At 39.8% G+C, this 24,487-nt stretch overlaps 1 protein-coding gene across 7 annotated transcripts in view; it reads right to left on the bottom strand.

Annotated features, from left to right (window-relative positions):
• Positions 1-24,212, bottom strand: part of VPS54 (VPS54 subunit of GARP complex) — a 127,187-nt gene extending 102,975 nt beyond the window's left edge. For 3 of the 7 annotated variants that reach the window (XR_010149485.1, XR_010149486.1, XM_009442553.5), the window contains exon 1: positions 23,722-23,862. The gene's annotated coding sequence lies outside the window, so the exon portion shown is untranslated. Of the gene's footprint in view, positions 1-20,273; positions 20,295-23,721 lie in introns of those variants that run through there. The other 4 variants (XM_001165146.8, XM_515511.9, XM_063789780.1 and 1 more) reach the window with 3 other exon arrangements.
• Between the last annotated feature and the right edge of the window lie 275 nt (positions 24,213-24,487).

Below are 24,487 nucleotides of genomic sequence, written 5' to 3'. Positions count from 1 at the left end.
AGAGTTGTGTTAAGCCTCCTTACATGCCATTAGTGGGAAATATCAAAATTTGGACGAAGAATCAAACTGTCCAATGCATTGTCATTTATACACTTGTATTAACTCCCATTTTGACTCCAGGAAAAGTATAATGTTGGTTCAAGCTGGAGAAGAAATCTGGATTCCAGTAACTTTGCCCAGACCTTGGGAATCCTCCCCCTCAATACATTTAATTAATGAAGTGTTACAGCGAATTCTTAAAAGATCTAAGAGATTTGTTTTCACTTTAATTGCTGTGATCATGGGCCTAATTATAGTCACTGCAATGGCCACCACTGCCGGAATGGCGTTACATCAGTCTATTCAAACGGCTCATTTTGTTAATGACTGGCAAGCCAATTCCACCAAATGTTGAATTCTCAACAAGGCATTGACCAAAAATTGGCTAATCAAATTAATGATTTAAGACAGTCTGTTATTTGGCTTGGAGATCGGGTAGTGAGTCTCGAACATCACATGCAAATGCAGTGCAACTGGAATACTTCAGATTTCTGTATCACCCTGTATTCCTATAACGAGACTGATCATTCATGGGAAATGGTCAAAGGACACCTTCTGGGTAGGGAAGATAATTTATCATTGGACATGACTAAATTAAATAAACAAATTTTTGAAGCCTCTCAAGCTCATTTATCCATTGTGCCTGGAGCTGAGGCATTAGATCAGGTGGCAGAAAATCTTTCTGGACTAAACCCCACAACTTGGATTAAGTCTATTGGGGGCTCCACTGTAGTAAATTTTGGAATTATGTTTCCCTGCTTAATTGGCTTGTCTTTAGTGTGCTGGACCAGTCAAAGAATCCTGCGTCAAAATCGAGAGAACAAGCCTTCATCACCATGGCACATTTATATAAAAAGAAAGGGAGAGATGTTGCGGGAAGTCAGGGACCCCGAACGGAGGGACTGGCTGAAGCCATGGCAGAAGAACATAAATTGTGAAAATTTCATGGACAATTTGTTAGTGCTCCAAATTAATACTTTTATAATTTCTTATGCCTGTCTTTACTGCAATCTCTGAACATAAATCGTGAAGATTTCATGGACATTTATCACTTCCCCAATCAATACTCTTATAATTTCCTATGCCTGTCTTTAATCTCTTAATCCCATCATCCTCATAAGCTGAGGATGTATGTCACCTCAGGACCCTGTGATGATTGCGTTAACTGCACAAATTGTTCGTAAAGCATGTGTGTTCGAACAATATGAAATCTGGGCACCTTGAAAAAAGAACAGGCAGGATAACAGCGATGTTCAGGGAACAAGGGAGATAACCATTAGGTCTGACTGCCTGGAAGCCAGGCAGGACAGAGCCATATTTCTCTTATTGCCAAAAACGAGTAAGAGAAATATTGCTGAGTTCTTTCCCCAGTAAGGAATATTAATAATTAACAGCCCTGGGAAAAGAATGCATTCCCGGCTGGGGAGGGGGGCCTCTAAAATGGCCGCTCTGGGAGTGTCTGCCTTATGCAGTTGTAGATAGGGATGAAACACACCCTAGTCTCCTGCAGCACCCCCAGGCTTATTAGGATTAGGAAATTCCTGCCTAGTAACCTCATTAGTAATTCTAGTTTTGCCCTGGCCTGGTGACTTGCCCTGCCCATTTGCCTTGTGATATTTTGTCACCCTTGAAGCATGTGATCTCTGTGACCCACACCCTATTCATACACTCCCTCCCCTTTGAAAATTGCTAATAAAAACTTGCTGGTTTTATGGCTCGGGGGTATCACGGAACCTGCTGACATGTGATGTCTCACCCAGACACCCAGCTTTAAAATTTCTCTCTTTTGTACTCTTTCCCTTTATTTCTCAGACTGGCCGACACTTAGGGAAAATAGAAGAGAACCTATGTTGAAATACAGGGGGCTGGTTCCCCCGTTAGACATGGGCCTGCAGTTTCGTTTTCTGATGCGTCTTTGTTTGGTTTTGGTATCAGGGTAATACTGCCCTCGTAAAATGAGTTTTAAAGTATTCCCTCCTCCTATTTTTCAGACTAGTTTGAGTAGGATTGGTACTATACCCTCATTAAATGTTTGGTAGAATTCAGCAGTGAAGCCATTCAGGTTCTGGACTTTTTACTGGGAGACTTTTCATCACAACTTTTATCTTATTACTTGTTATTGGTCTGTTCACACCCTGGATTTCTTCATGGTTCAGTCCTGGAAGATTGTATGTATATAGGAATTTATCCATTTCTTCTAGATTTTGCAATTTATTGGCATACAGTTGCTCACAGTAGCCGCTAATAATCCTTTGAATTTTGTGGTATCAGTTTTAACATCTCCTTTTTTCATCTCTGATCTTTTGGGGTCTTCTTTTTTCTTAGTCTGGCAAAAGATGTGTCAGTTTTTGTTTTGTTTTGTTTTGTTTTATCTTTTCAAAAACCCAACGTTTTATTGATCTTTTGTCCTGTTTCTTCATTTCAATTTCATTTATCTCTGCTCTGAGCTTTGTTATTTCTTTTTTTCCACTAATTTTGTTTGGCTTGCTCTTGCTTTTCCCTTTCTTTAAAATCCATCATTAGGTTTTTATTTAAAGTTTTTCTTCCTTTTTGATGTAGGCACTTAGAGCTATAAACTTTCCTCTTTGTATCATTTTTGCTGTATCCTCATAGATTTTGGTATGTCATGTTTCCATTATTAATAAATTTTTCAATTTCTTAATTTCTTCACTGACTCACTGGTCATTCAGGAACATATTATGTAATTTCCATGTGTTTGTATGGTTTCCAGAATTCCTAATATTGATTTCTGGTTTTATTCCATTGTGGTCAGAGAAGATGCTTGATAATTATTTGTATTTTTTTCTTTATTTCCAATCTGTTTCTTTGGCTCTAATATTTGCTTTATATATGAGTGCTCCAATAGTTAGGTGCATATATATTTACAATTGTTATATCCTATGCTGAATTGACCCCTTTATCATTATATGGTGACCTTCATTGTCTCTTCTTATAGTTTGTGTCTTGAAATCTATTTTGTCTGATAACTACTCGAGAATATCTTTTTCCATCCCTTTTTTTGTCTGTGTGTGTCTTTATAGGTGAAGTGTGTTTCTTGTGGGCAACAGATCACTGGGTCCTGTTTTTCTATCCATGCAGCCTCTTTATGTCTTGTGATTGGAGAGTTAGTCAACTTACATTCAATATTATTACTGATAAGTAAGGACTTACTCCTGCCATTTGTTTGTTTGTTTTCTGGTTGTTTCGTAGTCTTCTCTTCCTTCCTGTCTTCCTCTTAGTAAAGGTGATTTTTTTCTGATGTTATGACTTCATGTCTTGGTTTCTTAATTTTTTGTGTATCTGTTCCATGTTTTTTGATTTGAGGTTACCATGAGGCTTGCAAATACTATCTTATAACCCATTGTTTTATGCAGATAACAATTAACACTGCTTGTATAAACAAATAGGCAAAAAGAAAACTAATAAAACTCTGCACTTTAATTATGTCCCCCCACTTTATAGCTTTTTGTTGTTTCTATTTATATTTTACTATCCTTATGTCTTGAAAAAATTGTAGTTATAATTTTTTATTGGTCCCTTTTAATTTCTCTAATTAAGGCTAGTTTACACACCAGCTATCATGTTATAATATTCTATGATTTTCTGTGTACTTATATTGCCAGTTAGTTTTACATCTTCAGATGGTATCTTTTTGCTCATTAATCTTTTTCTTTTTTATTGAAGTACATACCCTTTAGCATTTCTTTTTTTAAGACAGAGTCTCACTCTGTCACCCAGGCTGGAGTGCAGTGGCACCATCTTGGCTCACTGCAACCTCCACCTCCCAGGTTCAAGTGATTCTCCTGCCTCAGCCTCCTAAGTAGCTGGGATTACAGGCATGGACTATCTATCATGCCTGGCTAATTTTTGTTTTTCAGTAGAGACAAGGTTTCATCATGTTAGCCAGGCTAGTCTTCAACTCCTGACCTCAGCTGATCCACCCACCTCAGCCTCCCAAAGTGCTAGGATTACCGGTGTGAGCCACTGCACCTGGCCACCTCTTTAGCATTTCTTATAGGACAGGTCTGGAGCTGATGAAATCCCTCGGCTTTTGTTTGTCTAGGAAAGTCTTTATTTCTCTTTCATGTTTGAAGGATATTTTCATTGGATATAGTATTCTAAGGTAAAAGGTTTTTTCCTTCGGCATTTGAAACACGTCATGCCACTCTATTGGCATGTAAGGTTTCTACTGAAAAGTCTACTGCCAGCCATATTGAAGCTCCATTGTATGTTGTTTCTTTTCTCTTGCTCCTTTTAGTATCCTTGCTTTATCCTTGTCCTTTGGGAATTTTATTATTAAATGTCTCGAGTTAGTCCTCTCTGGGTGAAATTTACTTAGTGTCCTATAACCTTCTTGTACTTGGATATTAATATCTTTCTCTAGGTTTGAAAAGTTCTATTATCCCTTCGAAAAAACTTTTTACCCCTATCTCTTTCTCTACCTCCTCTTTACAGACAATAACTCTTAGATTTGCCCCTTCAAGGCTACTTTCTAAATCCCGTAGGTGTGCTTATTTTTATTCTTTTTTCTTTTGTCTTCTCTGATTGTGTATTTTCAAAAAGCCTGTCTTCAAGCTCACTAACTCTTTCTTCTGCTTGATCAACTGCCGTTTTTTGTTTTTGTTTTTGTTTTTAGATGGAGTCTCGCCCTGTCACCCAGACTAGAGTGCAATGGCAGGATCTCGTCTCACTGCAACCTCTGCCTCCCAGGTTCAAGCAATTCTCCTGCCTTAGCCTCCTAAGTGGCTCAGATTACAGGGATGTGCCACCTTGCCCGGCTAATTTTTTGTATCTTTAGTAGAGGCAGGGTTTCACCATGTTGGCCGGGCTGGTCTCGAACTCCTGACCTCATGATCCACCCTCCTCAGCCTCCCAAAGTGATGGGATTACAGACATAAGCCACCACGCCCGGCCGATCAACTGCTTTTAAGCCATTATGATGCATTCTTCAGTATGTCAATTGCATTTTTCAACTCCAGAGTATCTGTTTAATTATTTTTAATTATTTCAATCTGTTAAATTTATCTGATAGGATTCTGAATTCCATCTCTGTGTTATCTTGAATTTCTCTGAGTTTTCTCAACACAGCTGTTTTGATTTCTGTTTGAAAGGTCACATAACTCTGTTTCTCCAGGATTAGTCCCTGGTGCCTTATTTAGTTCATCTTGAGAGGTCATATTTTCCTGGATGATGTAGATGGGTGTAGATGTTCTTCAGTGTCTGGACATTGAAGTTATTTATTGTAGTCTTCACTGTCTGGGCTTATCTGTACCTGTCCTTCCTGGGAAGGCTTTCCAGATACTCTAATAGATTTGGGTGTTGTGATTTAAGCTGTATCTGCTTTAGGGGGCACCCCTAGCCCAGTAATGCTGTGGTTCTTGCAGACTTGTAGAGGTACCACCTTGGTAGTCTTGAATAAAATCTGGAAGAATTCTCTGGATTACCAGGCAGAGATTCTTGTTCTCTTCCCTTACTTTCTCCCAAACAAATGAAGTCTCTTTCTGCTGAGCTGCCTGGGGCTTGCAGCAGGGCAACACAAGCACCCTGTGGTCAACACTGGCACTGCACTGGGTCAGACCTGAAGCCAGCACAGCAGTGAGTCTCACCCAAGGCCCACCGTAACCACTACCTGGCTACCGCCTATGTTTGTTCAAGGACCTAGGGCTCTACCATCAGCAGGTGGCAAAGCCAGCCCAGCTTCTGTCCTTCTCTTCAAGACAGCAAGTTCCCCCAAGTCCTCATGTAAGTCCAGAGGTTATCTCCAGGAGCTAGGAATCAATCAAAAACCTTAGAAGTCTACCTGGTATTCTATTATACTGCAGCTGAGCTGGCCCTCAAATCATGAGACACTGTCATTCCCACTTCTCTCTCCCCTTTCCACAGGCAGAGAAGCCTCCCCCTGTGGCCACCACCACCAAAGGCCCATAGGGAGTACTGCCAGGCTACTGTCAATGTTCACAAGATACAAGGGCTCTTCAGTCAGCTTGTGGTGAAGGCTGCCAGGCCTGGGACTCACCCTTCAGTAAGCTCCCCTCTGGTCCAGGGCAGGTCCAGAAATGCTGTCCAAGAGCCAAGGCCTGGAATCAGGGACCCCAAGAGCCCACTCAGTGTTTGAACCCACTATGACCAAGGTGATACCTAAGATACAAGACAAAGTCCCCTTTATTTTTCCATCTGCTTTTCTCAAGCAGAGTCTCTCACTGTAGCCACTATAGCTGGGAATGTGCTGGGTCTCACCTGAAGCCAGCATGTCTCAGAGTCTCAGCCAAGGCCCATGGCATACTACGTGGTTATCACTGCTAGTTATTCAGGGCCCAAGGGCCCTTTAGTCAGCACAGGATGGATCCTGCCAGGACTGGGTCCCTCCCTTCAAGGCAACAGGTTCCCTTCTAGCCCAGGCGTGTGTCTAGAAATGTTATCCAGGAGCTAGGGCTTAGAATGGGGGCCTGACCAGTACCCTATCCTACTGTGGTTGAGCTGATATCCAAGATGTAAGACAAAAGTCCTCTTTACTCTTCCTTCTCCTCTCCCCAAGCAGAAGGTAGGGGTATCTTTTGGAGCTGCGAGCTGGGCTGCCTGGGCTTGGAGAAGGGGTGGCACAAGCACTCCCTTAGGTGTTCCAATTGATGTCTTAGTAAGTCATGAGCCCCTAATTCCACTGGTGCCGAGCCCAGTTCAGCACTAGGACTTGCAGTCCTTTTGGCCTACGCTGCCTTTTAAGTTTATTTAGGACCCTGGCACACCTCAGCCCACAGTGGCAAGGCTTGCCAGAACTCAAGTTCCAACCACTGTGATGGGCAATTCCCCTCTGGCTAGGGCTGGTCTGAATGCTCCCTCCATGTGTGGGCATCAGCTGAGTTCACCCTGGTTTTGCTTTTTGCTGTTATAGTGCATTCAATGAGAAGTCTCACAATTGCTGCACTCCTCCTATCCCAAGCATACAAATTTCTCCACACCACATAGTCGCTGCATGGGGGATGGGGGAGAGGTGGTGTCAGCAATTCAAGACTGTCTTTCCTATCCTGTTCAGTGCTTCTTTGGGCAATATGAAGTTAAAATCAGGTTCTGTGAGTGCTCACCTGATTTTTGTTTCTTATGAAAGTGCTTTTGGTGTGTAGTTGTTAAATTTGGTGTTCCTATGGAGGGGGACATCCAGTGGAGCCTTCTAGTCCACCATCTTGCTCTGTACCCCCAGATCTAAAATAAATACATTTTGACATGAAGTGTTAAGCCACAGACATGTGGAAAATGTATTTATGTTAAACATCCATTGCTTAATGTCAGATAAATTAGATATTCATTCTGACAATACTATGCTGATATCTTGATTTATTCTGTTTACCATGCTGTTTTTACAGAAAAAAAAATCCTAAGTGCCATTTTAGAAACCTAGAAATATGCAGGGAGATGGCAGAAAAATATTTCTAGATTCTTCTAAGTTATTTCTGTATCTGAGGAGAAAAACACATGGTTTACTCTTTAAAGATTTTGAATTGGAAAACATATGCACATTCTTTTTTTTCCTATACCACTCTTAATTCTTATAACAAGAGGGAAGATCTCTAGTAAAAAGGGATTACATAAAACTAGTGGACTGCCTATAAAGATGAGTCCCAGTTTCCAAACATTTGACTCTTCACTGCCTTCACCATCCACAGCTTATTATTAAGAAGATCTCCCTACAGTAAGAACCAAACTTTGTACTGATCATCACATAATTATAAAAGTACAATCACTGGTAAGAAAACATGGATTTATTCATAAGATGTAGATGTACAGACAAATACAACAAATGTACATGGCATCTGAATCACAAAATTTCAGCAAAGAAATAATCTTTCATTGAAAGGCTAAAGAACAAAAATGATGAGAAACCTTAAGAAGGTTTCAGGATAAGCAATGATAGTTTGTCTACTCAGAAAAAAAAATCAGTTCGAAAAAACAAACAAGCAAACAAAATACACAAAATACAGGAAAACGGAAAGCTCTAAGCACTAAACACAGGGAACTACTGATTTCTGATAGTTCAAGTTAACTACCATCTAGAAACAAATTTGGCATTTTAACAATTGTAATGAGAATCTATAAATAGCTCTACCTTTTTCACATGGTAATCTCCTTATAATTGTATGAATACTATGTTCAAATATTATTCTCTCTTGAAGCTTTCTTTGGTTTCTCACACTTAGTCACTCTATGTATTTCAATTTTTGCATCAATCATACTGAGGTTTTGCTTTTCATACAGTTCTTCCCTATCAGGCTTTGAATTTCTTGATGTTTCTGTTTTTCTGTGTATTCTATTTGCTTATCACAGTTCCTGTCATACATATAATAAAAATTTTATAGATGAATGAAATGGATGGTATGTAGAACATATCAGAACAGACAAAACAGAGAGACAGCTGCCAATAATACTTAAGTAATAACAGAATGGGTCTGGGCTAATAAGGAAAAGAAAAAACAATCATCCATTCCAAAAAAAAAAGGATTTCCAAGGATGAGTAAATAGAGATTTGATTTTCTTTCTTATAGCTCAAAATATCTTTTTATGTTCAGTTAAAAACTTCTTTTGAAAGGCACTAGAAGCATTGCCTCCCCCAACCCCAACCACCAGCCAGAACCCCACCAAGCAATGAACACACCTGGTGCCCAGACTTCTGTTTCTAAATACCACTTCCAACTAAAAGAACCAGGACTCTTTGAAGGAATATGTAACTCCAGACATGGAATACAGAAAGAATAAGTCTACCCTGAGCACTCTTGTGTCAGAAAGCAAGATATGCTCAAAGACCAGCAGGACCTATCAAGAGGACAAAGGACCAAGTTAAAAGGGGGTTCCCACTGGCCACATTTGGGACAACTTGAGCATATTTTTTTAAAAGTAATAGAGTATAACATATGGAATAAGTAAAAATTAATGGATACACAGAGATACTTAAGGGAGAAAAAAAAGATAAGGAAAGGGGGTGGGGAAAGAAAATCTCTACTGAAGAATGCCAGTAATAAATATAGAAGGAATGACCAAATTAGAAAATCACCAATTTGCAACCCCCAATGTAAAAGCTAATTCAGGCAAAAATCACCAAAGTATGCTAAGGCCATTAGGTGAAAAGTTGTTAAAAACATTATATTCTCATGGCGCCTAAGTATTACCTCACAGATTACTTAGCAACACAAAGGGGAAAATGTATCTTTAAAATGGAGACCTGGCTGTCACCACCTTACATAAGTCATTAAAGTTAACATTACTGATAACAGGAGGACAACCTGATATTATGTAATTCATGAAATGACAAAATAGGAAATAAACATCATTACCTATGAAATAATCTCTTCAAAAATGTTTAATCCAATCCAATCCAATCTCTAGATCAGGAGTTAAGCTTTATTGTCCTGTGGATTTCTTTTACAGTCTGGTAAAGTTTATGGATGCCTTCTTAGAATAATGTTTTTAAATGCATAAAACACACAACACTACAATGGACAATTATACTGAACTACAGCTACAAAAATAACTGTTTAAATTATAACATAGTATTATTTCTTCTTTTTGAGACAGGCTCTCACTGTCACCCAGGCTGGAGTGCAGTGACATAATCACAGCTCACTGCAATCTCAACCTCCTGGGTGCAAGCGATCCTCCCACCTCAGCCTCCTGAGTAGCTGGGACCACAGGTGCACGCTACCACACCTGGCTAATTTTTGTATTTTTGTAGAGACGAGGTCTCACTATGTTGTCCAGGCTGGTCCTGAACTCCTGGGCTCAGGCAGTCCTCCCACATCAGCCTCCCAGAGTGCTGGTATTACAGGCATGAGCTACCATGCCCAGTCTACTATTGCTTCTTAATACGAATCTAGTAACTACCTTATAGGCAATAAATGAGCATAAATTAAATCTTAAGATATCTGTAGCAATTGAATGTGATATGAGAATACCTGAGATTTCTATTGGTGACAAAGCTACAGGTACTGTAAATGTACTGTCCATACTGTATCCATGAAGCGTTTCTTATATTCCTAATTAAAGGAAATGCTAAAATCCAGTTAGGGCAGAGTTTTTCAACTTTGACACTACTCACATTTTGAAAGGGATAATTCTGTTATCAGGGACTATCTTGTACCCACCCAGCTGTGACAATCAAAAATGTCCTAGGGTTGGGGAAGGAGAAGACAAACTCACCCCGGTTGAGAACCACTGAGTTAGGGATAAGCTAAAATAAAGATGTAATTTTTTTCCCCATCTAAAGTTCACAGATACCCTGAATTCTACAGACCCTACAAGAGTCTGTGAACTCAAGGTTCAGCACCCTTGCTCTAGACCTACCTTTGAGTTTACAGTAAATAGAAGGAAGTAGGATAGTAAGGTTTAAACCACCATATATGAGGAAACAATGAGACAAATTAAGAGTATGAGATAGTCTATTAAGAAACTGGCTTGGATACTCAGTCATTTTAAAAAGGTGGGAAACTACTCTAGACTAAAATAAATTATGTGATTATTTACCTGCTTGTTTCCTATCTCTCCCACTATACTGTAAACTTACTTACTTATATTTGTTTCATTCACTTTCCTATACCACACCCAATACAAAGTCTAAGCATTCAATAAACTGCATGACTATTCAATGAACGAATGAGCAAATGAATGAATATCACAGAAAATGTGTAAGACACACAAGCCACTAACACAATACCTCAAAAGGTTCACATACATTTCAAATAATCTAAAAATATAAATCCAAAATATATTTCCTTGTTTGTATAACATTACTTGACTTTCTGAAATTTGATTCTAGATCTCCACCTTCCTTGTAAAGCGATATACTAGTTAAGAGTATTGGCCATACAATCAGTTAGATCACTGTCATTTATTAAGTTGTGTGACAACTGTCTTACCTTCCTAAGTCTCAGTTTCCTAATTTGTAAAATGGGACAGCAGCAGTATCTTCCTCATAGGAATGTCATAAGATTTAAATGAAATAACTTATGTGAGTTCATAGCATAATACTTGGTACATAGTAGACATTCAATAAATAATTGCAACAACTATTATTATAAACTTTTTTTTTTTTTGAGACAGTCTCACTCTGTCAGCAGGCTAGAGTGCAGTGGCGCAATCTCGGCTTCACTGCAACCTCCGCCTCCCAGTTTCAAGCCATTCTCCTGCCTCAGCCTCCTGAGTATCTGGGACTACAGGCGCATGCCACCACGCCCAGCTAATTTCTGTAATTTTAGTAGAGACAGGGTTTCGCCATATTGGTCAGGCTAGTCTTGAACTCCTGACCTCAGGTGATCCACCCGCCTTGGCCTCCCAAAGTGCTGGGATTACAGGCGTGAGCCACCACGCCCAGCAAACATCTTACTTTTTAAATGGTCAGCAAACATTAACATTTCAACTGTGCCATGCAAAATTTTAAAATAAATGCAAACTTTAGGATCCTGAGCCTCCTCTTCTAGCGTCCTTTTCTTTGCTTGAGCATTCCTAATCCTGGAGAGAGAGGTGGTGGGTAGGAGGAAGTAGAGGGAAAACAGCAATAACAAACTAAACCAATATGAGCAGACATAACTTACTTTCAGAAAAGTCACCAAAGCATAGAAAAATGATCCTCATTGCCTTGCCACTAAAGGGGGTAAAAAGAATATTGGAAAGTGATAATGAAGCTAGAAAATATGGTGGCCTAGAACATAAGCAACTTTGATGACAAAATTGTGCCCGTGGGAGAGAAGACAGACGAGGAGGTGGTAGGGGAGTGACTGGAAATAATGGTTTGGAAGACATCTGAGCATAGGTCAAAGTTAAGTCCATGGAAGTAGAGTAGACGAGATAAAAATTACAATTTTTGAGTTGGACAAGACTTTAAAAGAATATCTGGCTTGACTTTCTACTTCATATATAAATCCTTTCTACAAGGGGTCTTTTTGCCTCTACTTGAAAACTTCAATAATGAAGAATTAACTACTTTAAAAGCAGAGTACTACTGTAAAACAACCATAATTACTTTGGAGAAAAAAAATTCTTGTAGTCAACAGAATCCTGCTTCCCTGAATTTTCCATTACTGCTTCTAGTTCAATTACATTACAGGAATGAATTAGTAGATAACTACAGATAGTCACAGGAAAGTGATATTACAAATGGAGAAAGTGCCAAAGAAGAGAGCTAATGAAAGCTCTGAGGAAGGAGTAGGGCAAATATGTTTAGAGGAAAAGACAAAGGCAATCAGAAATACCATCCTTACACAGGGAAGATGTGTCAGGAAGTTAAGTGCGAATAGTAAGTAGCATCAACATGCTGCAAAGAGATCAAGGAGATTACTAACTTTAGAAAGGATACTGGATTAAGAACAGTTTCAGGACAGTGGTTAGGGAAGAAGCAATCCCACTGAGGTTAAGAGGTAAGTGATGAAGTAATAAAGGCAACAATATCAACATCTCTTTGGTGGTAAAAGGAAAAAAAAAAAAAAGAACAAGAGTTGAGCAAGAATCTTTTAGGCTATCGGAGACCTGAGCATATTTGTAGGCAAACAGCAAGAAGCCAATTGAAGGGTGAGATTAAAGAGGAACAAGAGGCTGGGCGCAGTGGCTCATGTCTGTAATTCCAGCACTTTGGGAGGACGAGGTGGTTAGATCACCTGAGGTCAGGAGTTCAAGATCAGCCTAGCCAACGTGGTGAAACCCCATCTCTACAAAAAATATGAAAAATTAGCCGGGCATGGTGGCATGCACCTGTAATCCCAGCTACTCGGAAGGTTGAGGCACAAGAACTGCTTGGACCTGGGAGGCAGAGGTTGCAAGGAGCCAAGATCATGCCATTGAACTCCAGCCTGGGTGACAGAGCACGACTCTGTCTCAAAAAAAAAAAAGGGAACAAGTGGTGGAGAAAGGAGATGGTCAGAGTTACATACACACAGGAATGGGGTGAGAGGGGATGGGAAAAGGAGAGGCAAAGTGAGAAAGAAAGAATATCAAGCCCAGGGACTAAAAGGCACCTCAGGTTTATGCCACACCTTGAGAAAGACAGGACTTTGTCAGGCAACAGTGAGAAAATAAGCAGGCTGACCTAGAAAAGTTGCCTCACACCCTACTCCTGTGCCCAATGTGTGAGTGGGAGGAGGAGTGGAAATCAGCTGGGACTGCAGGCTCTGAAGGTTCTGTGAAGTGCTAGATCAAGAGCATGTAAAAATACGCTATCAATGAAAGAAGGAAGGATGACAGGGAAGAATGAAATGGAAAGACAAGAAGAATTGCATCATCACTAATATCTGACTATACAGTCAAATACAGTGAACACTATACAGTTCATAATAGATTACTTTCAGATGTTTTTGTTCATCTTCAAAATAACCTAGTAAGAAAAATATTTCTGAATGAATCAATGAATCAACGATCTCCATTATATGAATGAAGAAACAAGTTCAAGAGTAACTTGATTTCAGACCATTCAGTGAGTTAACTGTGAAGAGGGAATCTGAATTCAGATTTTCTGATTCTAAGTTCCATGCCACTGTCTCTGCACCAATAAAAAAATTTTAAATTATGTCACTACTCCTTCCCACCCATTTCAGGCTCCTAGTGCTTTCCTTTTCTGTCTTTGTCTCCTTATCAGATCAATGACTGAATCAATAATTATTTACTCTCATAACTATTACTTATGTCCATCTTCTATTGAATGATAGAAATAATTAACATCTAATTGTGACAATTTTATAAGACCAGGACTATTCCAAAAGAAAAAAGATACTATACATTTTCTTTTCTTTTTTTTGAGATGGAGTCTCGCTGTTGTCGCCTAGGCTGGAGTACAGTGGCAAGATCTCAGTTCACAACAACCTCTGCCTCCCGGGTTCAAGCGATTCTCCTGCCTCAGCCTCCTGAGTAGCTAAGACTACAGGCACCCAAGCACCACGCCCGGCTAATCTTTGTATTTTTAGTATAGACGGGGTTTCACCATGTTGCCCAGGCTGGTCTCAAACTCCTGACCTCAGGTGATCCACCTGCCTCAGCCTCTCAAAGTGCTGGGATTACAGGCGTGAGCCACCATGCCCAGCCTACATTTTCATCAGTGTAATTTACTGCATTTTTCTTACCAAAGGAGTAATTGTGCACCTGTAACGTGGGATAAATATGCTACTTTAGCGCATCATTTTAGCACTTTCAAGAAAGTTTGAGCCCAAGAAGTTGAGGCTGCAGTGAGCTGTGATGGCGTCACTGCACTCTGACCAAGGCAGTGGAGAGAGGCCATTTCAACAACAACTTCTGAATTCCATATAATTGACCCTTTTTTTTTTTGAGACAGTCTCGCTCTGTCACTCAGGCTGGAGTGCAGTGGCGTGATCTCGGCTCACTGCAACTTCCTGCTTCTGGATTCAACTGATTCTCCTGCCTCAGCCTCCCAAGAAAATGGGACTACAAGCGCCTGTCACCTTGCTTGCCTAATTTTTGTATTTTCAGTAGAGACGAAGTTTCACCATGTTGGCCAGACTGGTCTCAAACTCCTGACCTCAGGTGATCCGCCCACCTCGGCCTCCCAAAGTGCTGGCATTACAGGCGTGAGCCACCGCGCCTGGCCCCATATAATTGACTTATAAATGAACTTTTTAAAAAAAAGGCTATTTATAATTTGAGAAAACATGGATAAAGTGGAATTTCTTTTTAACACTGGAGCTGGACAGAGCTTTTTTGACATAATTTTGATACAATTTTGGACCTAATTTTTTTAAAAGTCCACAATTGACTGCTGTTTTTTTAAAAGCAAACAAAAAAATCTCAAATTTCATTTCTCCAAATTTACAAGTACTGATAATATGCAAGAAAAACTTAACCACACTGTAATGTCCTACCAAAGATCAGTTTGACAGAACTCAGGAGTTTATGTTACCATAGTAAAAACTCTGCCCCCTCCTTTCTCCACCACCTTTTCTTGTTCCTATTTAATCTCATCCTTCAGTTGGTTTCTTGCTGTTTGACTACAAAATACATCAAATATCTCATGTTCTAAGAAGTACTTTCCACAACATTTTTGAAATCTAAAAACCAATTTCTGGCAAATGTAAGTTTTTCATACTACCTATACACAAATAGCAATATACTTCTACACTATTTAAGATTTATCATTGGACAAAATCTAGTTTAATCATAATTTTTAAAAATCTTTAAATTTTTTTAAAATGCATATCACATATTATTGCTCACAAAAATCTCAATATTGAAGGTACAATTTAAACATAATCTCAAGAAATACTAACATTGGGGCTGTCATATAAATAAGTACTTCTATAGTCCTCTTGAGCATTAAAGAAGTATGGAAGAGGCTTAAGGAACCCAGAAAATCAGAACAAAGTTGTAGTAATCTAATTTTCTTTTTCTTTACATCCTCATATGGCATTTATGAGACCCTGTGCTTTGCAGAAAACTCTGAATGCATGCGCTTCCTAAAGTTGCTTATTTACTTTTTATTTAGTGACAAGAAACAATAAGAAATAATATTGACTAGGAGGATAAAAATTATAACAATTTGTAATGTTAAATTTAAATATTTTTAAATGGCTTATAAAACAAATGCTATTTCATGTGATATCTTTATCAGGAAGAAAAAATCATAAATATCCTCATAAAATATATACTTTTTAAGTCTAGATATTATTCCAAATAAAAGCAATGTCTTTTTTCCCCCAGCACTCAGAGAATTATAACATTATAGCAGCCATTAAAATTAAGAGGAGGCCGGGCACAGTGGCTCATGCCTGTAATCCCAGCACTTTGGGAGGCTGAGGCAGGCAGGTCACAAGGACAGGATATCCTGACCACCATGGCCAACATGGTGAAACCCTGTCTCTACTAAAATACAAAAAGTTAGCCGGGCATGGTGGTGCACGCCTGTAGTCCCAGCTACTCGGGAGGCTGAGGCAGAGCAATCGCTTGAACACAGAACGGGGAGGTTGCAGTGAGCCGTGATTACACCATTGCACTCCAGCTTAGCAACAGAGCCAGACTCCGTCTCAAAAGAAACAAAAAATTGATTAAGGGTCACAGGCCTGGAATATGAATAAACTATACTAAGATAAAATCTGTCTCTAGCATGTAAAAATTCCAACAACAACAAAAAATAGCTTGGATGCTTTCTTACTCCTTTGGGCCACTGATACGATTGTATTACTAGTGAAATTTTTGTCAGTCAAAATGAACCATATTAGATACTGGTATTCTCTTCTTGGAGTCCCAGCCAAAAATATTAGCAAGATAATCTTAAAATCTCTCATTCAGAGGTACTGAAGAATAAATATGTCTCAAATATATAAACTATTAGACACTTATTAAGTAACAAAGATGATGCTTTCAAGGAATTTTCATTTTAGGAAAAATAAAGCAAAATAGCTAAGAAACATCTGCAATAAGTCAGTAAATAGTTTACAAATAAAAATATTAAATGTTAGTTTAAGGGAAAAGTAAATACAGGGTTTATGATTACTATAACCTCAAACAAACAATAAATTAGTATTTTAATTAATCACTCCTTGGCATTACCCTTACATCTCTCACCACTGGTTGGCTATCTTAGCCCTGCTCTACTTTACTAACTTCATTACTTAGCCTACATCCCCATTACTTCATCTCCCTTGCATCTCTCCTCCCTCATCCACCTTCAATACAGTCTGTCTTTGCTTTTCTCCTGCTTGCAGAACACTGCCAGAAAAAACAGTAAAATATGCTGATTACAAATTTATGAGTTCCAATCTCAGATGAGCCTCTGATGCTGCTCAGCAATTCTTTCACTTATTTATCTTGAAACACTTCTCTTCTCCATTCCCCACAATATGTGGAACACTTTCATCACTCTCCTCAAGTTCCCTAGCCTACTTCCAACAACCCAAGGCTCAAAAAGTAACTGTTTAAAAAAAAAAAAAAAAAAAAGTCCCCAGATGTAGTTTTTTCCGTTCATATCCAAATGTACCTAATTCTCATCTATACACAACTCTTAACTTTCTGAGATAGAGTATAGGTGTCTACTCTTTTCCAGAGTTAATCCCCCAACAGCTGTTTTTGATCTTACCTCTTCCTGCTTCATCTGGGACCTTTTTCTATTAGTTATTCTCCAATTCTATCTTTAATCTCTTCATCGGCCCATCAAAAAAAAAAAAAAGAAAAGAAAAGTTCAAGCACCAAATGAAGGCCCTTTCCCTCCTCCCTGCCTCCTCCAGCTACTACTTCTCATCTCCCCTTCATTGGCAAACCTCTGTTCTCTTTTTGGTCTACCTCCTTAGCTGTCTTCCATCTTCACCATTTACTTGGCTCCAGAAAAGGTTAGGAATGACCTGATTTCTACATTCAGTGGCCTATATTCAGAATTTATCTAACCTGACCTCAATGCCCTGAAAAAGTCAAAGAAGGTAATAAAAGTAGAAGAAATGCAAAAAGAAAAGTTACCATTTGTAATCCTCCAACATAATGACTGATTCAAGCAAGGATCATTAATGGGTACCAAAATCACTGGTTAAAGGGTTGTCAGGGAATAGGATATTTACACGGCTATTAAGTATCCTCTATAAATTATTTATTAAACAGTAGAGAGATCTGTCAGTTCACCTTTACCAAGTGATCAAACTTGCAATACCAATATAGTGATAGCCTGAAATCATGTGCCTCCTGATGTAATACAGCAGAAATACACATCATCTGTGTGATGGTCTCACCAGAAATGTCTGACTAGAATCTAATCATGAGGAACAGACCAATTCAGAATGTGGAACATGCTCCAGGACATATGGTCTCTACTTCTCAATGGATAAACCTAAAGAAGAGAGGAAGGCGGTAGGACTAGTCCAGATTGGGGGAGACTTAAAGAGACATACCAGCCAAATGCAATGCATTAACCTTGAATGAATCCTGCATTTGAGGGGGGAAAAAGCTATAAAGATTTTCGGGACAAATGGGAAGATTTAAGTATAGAGTATACATCAAATAATGTTATTAGGTAAATGCTGATATATATATGATATATATCAGCATTTATATATAAATATATCAATATATATCATATATATGATATATATCAGCATTTATATATCAATATATATCTATATATCATATATTTATATATTCATATATATCATATATAGATATATAAATATATATCTATATATGATATATATCATATATAGAGATATATATCATATATAGAGAGAGATATATATATCATATATAGAGAGAGAGATATATATATCATATATAATACCAATCAATACCACGTTACTTATTCTGAATATTGTCTGCAACTATTCCACCCTCAAATTACCCCATAAAAATCTTACTGAATAGCTGGGCCTTTGACCACCTCTACCCTTATTTTTATATGATTCTGAAAGAAAGGTGACCAGTTAACAAAATTGTAAGAAACAAGCCAGGCGCGGTGGCTCACACCTGTAATCCCAACACTTTGGGAGGCTGAGGCAGGTGGATCACAAGGTCAGGAGTTCGAGACCAGTCTGACCAACATGGCGAAACCCTGTCTCCATTTAAAATACAAAAATTTGCTGGGCGTAGTGACACGCACCTGTAATCCCAGCTACTCAGGAGGCTGAGGCAGGAGAATTGCTTGAACCCAGGATGCAAAGGTTGCAGTGAGCCGAGATTGCACCACTGCACTCCAGCTTGGGTGACAGAGTGAGACTCTGTCTCAAAAAATAATAATAATAATAAAATTCTAAGAAATTATATTTTCGCCCATTCATTTCATGCATTTTAATTAATTCAACTCTAAACGCTACAGCATAACTGTGGACTACGGGACATACAGAAAAATCAAAGTGACTTTTTTGCATAGAAAGATGAAAAATAATTTTAAAAGAAATCTAGAAGGAAATGAGATTTTACAAATGGTGAGCAGGCTTACAACCCCTATTTCTTCAGTTAAATTCCCACATCTGAAGAATAATTACCTTCAGATAATAGAAAAACCCTTCAAATACACAGGAAGGCAGGCATAGTAAATGAAGACAAAAGTATTATTCCCCAAAAGGGAATTAATCCAAATAACGATAGCATACTCTTAAAAACACTAAAACTTTTTGTATAAGTCACTTCCAAAAATTTTAACTCTGAAGTAAAATATATATTTTCAAGTCTTCTCAAATAGCATATTTGAAAACAAGGTAATCTTTTCTTAATAAGTTAATTTCACCAATAATCAGTTATTTTACTGTGCTATAACGGTGATACTCTCAGGTGCTACAGAAGGAAGTCAGTTTGCCCCTATATTAAGGAGTTTCAGATTATAGTGATATACTAGTTATTTTACTAGTTTGTTATCAATATTTGTATTTAGTGCTTCTCTCCTCCCTAGAGAGGCTGTCAGCCATCACTATTCTCCGCCTTACTATCTATATTCCTGCCTTTGACAACCTCTATATTCCTTCCTAATTTGATTCTTCTGAAGCGAATAACTCTTCTACAGTATATTATAGTTGACACTGCATCTTAATACATATTACCTCATTTAATAATTCTTACAATAGCCTTGTAATACATGGATTATCACTACCCCTATTTTATAGATGAGAAAACTGAGGCTCAGAAAGAATAACTTGAGTAACTTATCCATAAGGTATGGATGATAAATAGCAAAAGTGATCTCAACTGTCAATTACCTTCTTTCATCAACAAATTAAGCTTGTTAAAAACATTAAATAGTGTAAAGTGGAGCTCATAGGGGAAAAAAAGATTCATTATAAGCTTGGAATTTTTCTGGACATTCACAACATACATACATACATACATAACATAAGTGTTATACATACATACATACATACATATATAACATAAGTGTTATCCATAAAGTTAAACACTTAGCTTACTTCTCCTTTCTTGGTAGTTGAAGCTGCCAGGGAAAAAAAAATCACTTCTGGATAAAAAAGATATGACTATATTCTATTTACAAGTTCAAAAACATATGCAAAAATAACAATTCAAAACAATAGTAGTCCAAATTTGCAGTAAATTAAGTCTGTTTTTAGAAAAAAAAGGGGTTCTTTTTTCAGATTTGAAGACAACCTAAACATACGAAAGAGTATCTGCGTCATGTCGTAAACAGATTTCCTTTTATTTTTCCCTCAATTCCTCCTCTTGCAAAGAAATAGAGTTAGTTGCTAGAGGATCTAAGGTGTTAATCTAATTCACCAAACATCGCCCACTGAGACTATTCTCCCACCTGGTAGGAATCAAAAACAATAGGTCCTTACCAGAAATCGTGCAGCCCCTAGGTTTACAATGGTACCACTGACATTTTGAATCGGATAATTTCTTGCAGAAGTATGTCCTGTGCATTGTAGGGTATTTAGCAACATCCTTGGCCAATACCATTTCCTTCAGCTATGACAACCAAAAATGTCTCTAGACACTGCCAAATTTCCCTTGGAGTCAAAACCGTCCTCGCAGAGCCATTGTTTTAGATGTTAGGGCACTGGATATTTGAAAAAGGAAACCTCCAACTGGCCCTGTTAATTATAATTTTTTAAAATTTGGATTTAAAAAAATAAGACATTAATAGTACAAGAAGATACCTAAATAATACATTTGCTACCCTTCCTTAGGTTAAAGCATTTTTAGAGGATTTTGTAACATGGGTTTCATCAATGTAGCTAAATACAGTCACCCACTTTTCCCCTAAAGTTGGGGGAATGTCCAGTTCTTTCTCAGCTCTGCTAGCAAAATGTCAAATACATACATATATACAAGAATCTAAACAATTCTAACTTCCAAAGTCCCATTTCTTGCTTTACATGGCCACGCTGTGGTTCTTGAGCCACACATCCTAGAGATTCAAGCTTCTAATCTCCATGTTTTCTCATCTGGTTGCTGCCAACTAATAGCGAGGTGAGCAGGAAGTAAGCTGATGACCTTTAAGATCTTTTCCCTGATATTCTAATATTCAATGACAAAAATGCCCACTTTTACTTATTGATTCCGAGCTGACTAAACTACCTCTTGAGGTTACTGAAGCCATTCCTGCCTTCTCCAACTTTATGCTGAATACAACCAAAAAGTGTATCAGTTATTTACAACATCACTTTTAATATTGGTGATCAGTTGCTTATTCCCTAGCTCAAATAAAAAATTTTAACATGTACACTGATTTTAAAGGAAAAGCTTTTCAAGAAGCTATGAGCCAAGAAGCATTATATGAAAGGCCCACATTAGGCCAATATTGAGACAGAAAGTAGACTAGTGGTTGCCTAAAGCTGGGGGTGGGGTGAAGAGAATGGGGAGTAACTGTTAATGGATAAAGGTTTTTTGAGGGAATGATGAAAATGTTCTAAAATTAGATTATGGTGATGGTTGCACAATTATTTAATCTAAAAACCACTGAATTGTACATTTTTTTTTTTTTTTTGAGATGGAGTCTCGTTCTGTCACCCAGCCTGGAGTGCAGTGGTGCTATCTCGGCTCACTGCAACCTCCACCTCCCAGGATCAAGCGGTTCTCCAGCCTCAGCCTCCCCAGTAGCTGGGATGACAGGCGCTCGCCCCCATGCCCGGCTAATTTTTATATTTTTAGTACAGACGGGGTTTCACCATGTTGGCTAGGCTGGTCTTGAACTCTGGATCTCAGGTGATCTACCTGACTAGGCTTCCCAAAGTGGTGGGATTACAGGTGTGAGCCACGGAACCCGGCCAAGTGGTACACCTTAAATGGGTGTATTTTATGGTATGTTAATTTTATCTCAATAAAGCAGTTTTTAAAAAGCAAAGAGCAGGAAAAAGGAATTGTAATTAACTTTTGTTGATTAAAAAAAAAAAAAAAGAGTGTGATGGGCCAGGGCCGGGGCGGTGGCTCACACCTCTAATCCCAGCTTTCTGGGAGGCCAAGGCCGGTGGATCACAAGGTCAGGAGTTCAAGACCAGCCTGGCTAATATGGTGAAACCCCGTCTCAACTAAAAATACAAAAATCAGCCAGGTGTGGGCGCGCCTGTAGTCCCAGCTACTCAGGAGACTGAGGCAGAAGAATCACTTGAAGCCGGTAGGCGGAGGTTGCGGTGAGCCAAGATAGCGCCACTGCACTCCAGCCTGGGCAACAGAGCAAGACCCCGTCTCAAAAACAAAAAAAACAAAAAAAGAGTATGATGAAGAAATTCTGCAAAATTTGCCGTTTCATGGGCCATACAGGAATTGACTTTAATTCTGACACAAAAAATTATCTTATCCAGAAATCAATTTTAACTTTCCAGAAAATATAAGCATATGCAAAAGTAATCACCTTTTCCTAGTAAACTTTTAGTATTAAATTCTAATTTCAAAAACACTTCAGAAAGCCAAATGCTGTAGTAACAATACTTCTACAAGAACAAAATATACGAATATCAACAACAAAACAGTCTTTACGATTTGGTTGTGATGCATTCTTTATTTTAAAAACCCATTAAAACATTTTTCATTTATTTAAAAAGTGATCCTCAGACTGCCTCTTAGATTGGTAGTGTAATAATTCTTAAGTTATCAGAACATAATTTAAAAATAGCCAAATTACAATAAAATCGCAAACATCTACTGTCGTCCCAAACAACTATCAATTACAGCTACTGGTAACCTATCATAAGCAATGATGAGCACTACGAACCATCAACATCCATTTCTAGGAAATCCGATTCTGACTACACTACAAATACAGTCAAACAAATCCCATCATTCCCTCTGTTCCATCATTTAACTGCTTAGAAATCATTTAGGCTCTGAAGGTGCTTTTTCCAATTAGAACTCCCCTTCGGATTTATAAAAGTGAATGTACATCAAAATCTGCAGTTTAGGTTATCGCAGTAATATTTCTCGGTATACTACAAGTAATTTATCACGGTATTACTTAAAGGCGTTTAGTATTAAGACTGCCCTTGATTTGACAAATCAGAAATACAGCCAATTAAAAACAAAAACAGTCCAAACAATTTAATTCTTCGAAAGAGCCTCAATAAAGACCAAAAAATAAAGCTGGTTAGAAGAAAAAAAATTTTTTTTGAAACGCCGGTCAGTCAAAATGCTAAAAATACCATCTGGAACTCAACACATGAACAGACCAAATGGCTAATTATAATGGGCAAGCCAAAGTTCCCAAGTCAACGACGGGAGAGCAGAGACGGCAGAGAGGGCCTGCCCTTTCTGTCTATGCAGAGATGGAAGGAGGCAGAACTGAAGAAAATTATTGCACAAATTATTTCAAGCTACATTGCCAAAATGCAAAATACTGAGTAACTCTTTGGGTTAGCCTTCCCCGGAGAGAAAAACAAACAAATGTTTAAACGATTCCAGTAGAATCCAATAGGACTAAGGGCCTGGCTGGAAAAAGAAAAGGAAAGTTTGGGGGCAGCGTCTAAGGGGGTGATGGAAGTTCCAGAGCTGGGATCCCGGAAAGATAAGAGAGGGGCAAGAGCGGCGTTTGCGGTCGCTGACAGGAGGCAGGGAACACAGCTGCCAGCCCCGATGCCGGAGGTAGAGTGAAAAGGAAAAAAAAAAAAAAAAAAAAAAAAGGAGGTGGCGGAGAGGAGCATGGAAGCTTCAGCGCCGGTCAGCTGTGACCGAAACTCGGTCCGTTTGGGGCTGGAGAGGAGAGCCGAGGGGGTGGGGTCTCGGTCCCTCTCTCCGCTGTAGGTCGGGGTGAGAGTGGGCTGCGACGCGCGGGGGGCCGCGGGGCACACCTACCTGCGGGTCCCGGGGCAGTCGCCCTGAGCGAGGCCTAGTGCATCGCCGCCGCCTCCAGCCCTCCACGTCGCACCGAGGCTGCTGCTCCACGGCCGCCGCCGCCCGGCGCCCGGCCGGGCCCGAGCCCGGCTTCCCGCCCCCGCCCCGCGCCCGCTGGCCAGTCGGCCCGGGGAGCACAGGGCCGCCCTCTCGAGCCCAGCTTCACTCAGGGGTGAGAGGTGGCAGCGGCGGCTCCCTCACGTCTCTCCCGGGTGTCCTGTCAGCCAGCAGTTTCCCCCGGGTCCGCAGCGCCGCCTCCGCCGCTGCTGCCACCGCCTCTCCCACATCCCCGGCCTCCAGGGGAGCCGCCGCCGCCGCGCCACGACCACTGCCTCTAGCGCTTCTGCTCCCGGCTCCACTGCTTTCCCTCACCCCGCCGGCCCAGCCGGCTCGGCCCGGTCGGGTGCGGGGAGACAGCGCCGGAGGCCGCCGCAGCCCCCAGCCCACAATCCACCGCGCGGCTCCGCCGGGGCGGGAGGGCCGCGGCCCGGGCCGGGGGGAGCGCCCGCCGCCTGGGGAAAGCGGCCTTGGCGCAGGCCGGCGTGCCCGTCGCAGGCGCAGCCAGAGTTCTCTCGGGGCGGGGAATACACCGCGTGGCTCCCCTGCGCCTCCTCTAATAGTCCTACACGCAGACAAATCCACGCTGAATTCCACTTTCCCCACCACCCTTCCCCCCAACTCCCAGTTTTCAGGAACACCCAGAAAACCTCCTGCCGCCTTCCCCGGG

Source organism: Pan troglodytes, chromosome 12, assembly GCF_028858775.2.
Source record: "Pan troglodytes isolate AG18354 chromosome 12, NHGRI_mPanTro3-v2.0_pri, whole genome shotgun sequence".
Classification (NCBI taxonomy): domain Eukaryota; kingdom Metazoa; phylum Chordata; class Mammalia; order Primates; family Hominidae; genus Pan; species Pan troglodytes.
The sequence above is the reverse complement of the archived record's forward strand: the minus strand, read 5'-3'. Positions and strand labels throughout refer to the sequence as shown.